This window comes from Schistocerca cancellata, chromosome 2 (assembly GCF_023864275.1).
Source record: "Schistocerca cancellata isolate TAMUIC-IGC-003103 chromosome 2, iqSchCanc2.1, whole genome shotgun sequence".
Taxonomy (NCBI): Eukaryota; Metazoa; Arthropoda; class Insecta; order Orthoptera; family Acrididae; genus Schistocerca; species Schistocerca cancellata.
Window position 1 is genome coordinate 1,034,003,252 of NC_064627.1, and position 4,984 is coordinate 1,034,008,235.

Here is a 4,984-nt window from a genome sequence, read left to right on the forward strand (position 1 = left end):
CGGAGTGGCCGAGCGGTTGTGTGATGTCCTTAGGTTAGTTAGGTTTAAGTAGTTCTAAGTTCTAGGGGACTGATGACCTCAGAAATTAAGTCCCATAGTGCTCAGAGCCATTTGAACTATTTTTGCAACACTTGGAACTGGCTTCTCGCTGTCAAACACATAGAGAAAAACTGGAAGTATTGTCTCAGAAATTGATTAAAAATTACTCCAATCAAACAATTCCGACCATTTATTTTGGGAGGTTTCCATTGGCCGTAAGGCAGGTGTCACAACTGGAAGTCACGTCCCAGTTGTGAACCACTCTCCCCCACCCCCCTTCCCTTTACACCACTACCAGCTTGTCTTGTCCTGAAGGGGAAGGAAGAGTCTGATTAACTTCTTGTAAGACTGTTCCACATCCTCTATAAATTCTTTAAATAACGTAATTTTCTCTTTTAGCAGTAACTGTTTTTATCTCGCTATTTCAGTTTCGGCTCAAATGCATTGTCAAGCATAAAATTTCATGTCATATAACGGCATTTAAATGAGACGAATCTGTTCATGACATTGCTAACAGCCATATACAGTGAAGAGCCAAAGAAACTGGTACACCTGCCTAATATCGTGTAGGGCCCCCACGAGTACGCAGCATTGATGCAACACGACGTGGCGTGGACTTGACTAATGTCTGAAGTTGTGCTGGAGGCATATGACACAATGAATCCGTAAGAGTACGAGAGTGTGGGGATCTCTTCTGAACAGCAAGTTGCAAGACATCCCGGATATGCTCACTAATGTTCATGTCGGGCAGTTTGGTGGCCAGCGTAAGTGTTCAAAATTAGAAGAGTGTTCCTGGAGCCACTCTGTAGCAATTCTGGACCTGTAGGGTGTCGCATTATCCTGTTGGATTTGCCCAAGTCCGTCGGAATGCACAATGGGCATGAATGGATGCAGGTGATCACACAGGTTCTTACATATATGTCACCTGTCGGAGTCGTATCTGCCAACGGCCCTGCCGCAGCGCTGACACCGGTTCCCGTCAGATCACCGAAGTTAAGCGTTGTCGGGCTGGGCTAGCGCTTGGATGGGTGACCATCCGGTCTGCCGAGCGCTGGTGGCCAGCGGGGTGCACTCAGCCATTGTGAGACAAACTGAGGAGCTACTTGATTAAGAAGTAGCGGCTCTGGTCTCGGAAACTGGCCTACGGCCGGGAGAGTGGTGTGGTGACCACATGCCCCTCCATATCCGCATCCAGTGACGCCTGTGTGTTGAGGATGACACGACGGCCGGTCGGTACCACTGGGTCCGCCAGGGCCTGTGGATGGATTTTACGTTTTACGGAGTCATATCTAGACGTCTGCAACTAGACACGCCCCACGCCATTACGAACCTCCACCAGCTTGAACAGTCAAAATGGTTCAACTTCAAATGGCTCTGAGCACTATGGGACTTAACTGCTGAGGTCGTCAGTCCCCTAGAACTTAGAACTACTTAAACCTAACTAACCTAATCTTGATAATTACTAAAATCATCATCATCATCATCATGTGCTCCTCGCCGTGTCCGGCGACAGCGACTCCATCAGTCGTTTAGTCCGTATTGTGGCGAGCTCGGATGTGGCTTGCAGCCGTGAAATTTTATTTTAGGTTTGATGATTGTTTTAGTAATTCTGCAATTACTAAAATAATCATCAAACCCTAAATAAAATTTCACGGCTGCCTCGTCACATCGATTAACGGTAGAGCTCACAGAAGAAATAGACTAACTGTTTTTGAGACTGGATACGCTGGATACGGAGATATTGCACTTTAACAACGATGGAAGCTTAACTGCGTAATGATATAACTAGAGTGTTGGGGCTTATGGGCGCTCAACATCGAGGTCATCAGCGCGATATAACTAGACATCGGATTATTATTCCACTCAAAATAAAGGGGTGGAAGCTTGTCCTTCAGACCTCTAAACACGATTTGGCACAAAGTAAATGACAGTTCGGTGTTCAGAGCGCGATAAGTAAAATTTCCCCTCGTCATTAACGCAAAACAGTCTGTACCTCGCCTTTTCTATCTCGGAAAGGAACCTCGGTAGGCTGCTCAGTGAAAATCACGATGAAACAGTATTCTGCAAAGAGCTCCTTATTTCTTCACTACTAAAGTAATTGTACTTTGCACAAAACTCACAGTCTTCTCTCAAAATTGCAACGTACTCGCCAATATTTAATACTGCTTTACGTAGAGTTATGCAGCGTTATGAAACAGCTATGCACTGGGTGTTATTGATTAAGAATAATGCCTTGTCAAAAATGGGAGTGAAAATGCTACCTCCTCACGTCCAGGTCCTCTTAAATCTTCAGTGAGTTTTATTTCTGCACTGATACATTCAATCATGGTTTTCTTCCTTTTAGAAATTCTGTGCTAACGATACTCAAAAGCATTTAAAATCAGTTAACAAACATCCTGTGGTATTCGAAAAACTTTTCTGGATTTGCGTTCTGTTGCTGTGTAGCAGCAGAAACTTTCTCTTCGTTGATCTCTCGCTTTCTCATGCCGCCGTTGCCGACGGCTATGGACAAGTATCGCAACAGGTAATCAAAGGACAGTCTTCTGATGTAATGAAATTCTCATAGTTGATACTAAATGCGCACAATAAATGCTGCCGCAGTTTGCACCGACCAAGGAGGTTTGAATAAGGGGAGATGGCCCCTACGTCACAAAAGTGAAACTACCGCCGCCATATTGGTGTGTGCATAACATTTGCTGTCGAATGAGTATTCGTGCTCCATCGCAGTGAAACTTTATACTGTATCAAAATATGTTCTGAGAAATGACTGCCTATTAGACGTATCAAAGCTAAGGGGACAAGAGTGACACACAATATTTAACTGACAAGGGGAGGCCACGACGTTTGGAACGCTGATTTACTGCAAACTTCGTACACTTGTAGTACTCCATGAGGACAACAAGATGTGTAAGCAGTAGTGCGTACTTCGCAAGCGTTATTGAGAAAATCGCAAGATAATTTCAACCGTCAAATATATACCTGTGCGTGGCCATTTTTACCATGAAGCGGCGGCAGCAGAGTGGTTAGCGTTCAAGCCCTGTAGTCACTGGATCGAGTACCGTCCGCTTTTTTTTTGTTTGTTTTCAACACAGTCATTTTCTTAATATCTATATTACAATTGATATAATGGGGAAAATACGTGTAATCAGATGAACTTTTACTAAATTTAGAATGTTATTTGGCAGTCTTCTAATTTTTATTATCACAAGTAATTGTAATATTCATAACTATCGACTAGTAACGACCAAACGCATAAAGTGATACTGAAAATGTATACTTGTCCGTGATTTGAGAAATCCCTTATACCTGGAAGGAGCCCGAAACGACTTGTTACCTCCAAATTTTGACCGGCACAGACGGCTTTCGAAAGATGTACAATTAATCGTCGCTTTCGACATTACGAGTACAAGTTGCAGGATGGTATTTTTTGTAAAAACAGGGAAACCAAAGTTAAACGGCACCAGCTGCATTGTATAAATGCTATGTTTTCGCATACGCAAGGTCTTTTGACGTTTTCCGTGGAAAAACAAACCTCGTTAACATTTTCAAAAACCTCTCTTTCAGACGATAATTTGGAAGCAAACCACGCATAACGTAGTATTTCCTCAAACATCGGCGCTGATAACTGGTTACGCAGTATCGAGTGTATTTTAATAGCGTCTTCCGAGAAGCAATTTCTCGTTCTCTTTCGATTTAATACGTACAGGTTTGAAGACACGGACAAGCATAAATTTTCAGTATCACTTTATGCTTTTGGCCGTTTACTAGTCGGTATTTATGAATATTATATTATTTGTGATAATTAGTAGACTGCCAAATAACATTGTAAATTTAATAAAGATTCATCCGATTACACGTATTTTTCCCATTATATCAATTGTAATATAAATAGTACGAAAATGACTGTGTTGAAAATAAAAATTAACTGACGAACGGAACTCGATCAAGCGGCTTGAACGCCACCACTTATTTTCTTTTATTAAAAAAAATTGTTCTATATTGTTCGTTAAATTTGTTCAAGGCGGACGTCCGATGACACCCATTCTGTTTGTTCGTTGATCCGCTCGCTCAGTTTTTTTTTTTTTTTTTTTTTTTTTTTTTTTTTTTTTTTTTTTTTTTTTTTTTTTTTTTTTTGTGGATAGATAAGATAGCTAACGCTCTGACCGAACACGCTGAGCTACCGTGCCGGCACCACTCGGCTGCAGCCGCTTCGTCGTAAAAATGGCCACGCACAGATATATATATTTGACGATCGAAATTATCTTGCGATTTTCTCAGTAACGCTTGAGAAGTACGCGCTACTGGTTACACATTTTGTTGTCCTCATGGAGTACTACGAGTGTACGAAGTTTACAGTAAATCCGCGTTCCAAACGTTGTGGCGTCCCCTTGTGAGAAACGCGCTTTCTGGGCTGAGCAGGATGGTGCCCCCGGCTTCAATCAGTGGTGTGCTCGGGATGAAACATTTCCAGTTGTTCTAAACTCCTTTGCACCGACTCACTTGTGATTTGGTTTTCCTTGGCTACACTTTGCGTGAGAAAGTCCGCCGTGTGGCCAGTACTGACAGAGAGAAACAAGGGCCAGCCGCTACACACACGTGTGTCCGAAGCCTCAGCAGACTTGCCTCTGTGACAGACAGGTGTCGCCACACTGCTCCTTTTTTGTTCCTTTATTGAGTTTCGATTCCCCCTAAAGGGGGGCGGGCTGGCAGCAGCTTATTACGCTGCTCTTCAGCCTACAGAATTTGTTTTAAAAGGATGAAGATAATAAAAAATAATAACAGTTGGCGATAAAATCGATGACTTAAAGGTTAAAATGGCAGAAAATTCTGGAGCGTAAAACATAAAACACAGGGTCGATGAAGCTAATAAAATACACAGGAAGCAGAAAAATAATAGACAGACAATTAAACAAACATGGCGACAGTCTGGGTTCTGTTCGCAAAA

General features: G+C 42.5%; 1 pseudogene; it reads left to right on the top strand.

The window, feature by feature from the left end:
* Positions 1–981: 981 nt before the first annotated feature.
* On the top strand, positions 982–1,099 carry LOC126163788 (5S ribosomal RNA; annotated as a pseudogene).
* The last annotated feature ends 3,885 nt before the right edge of the window (positions 1,100–4,984 follow it).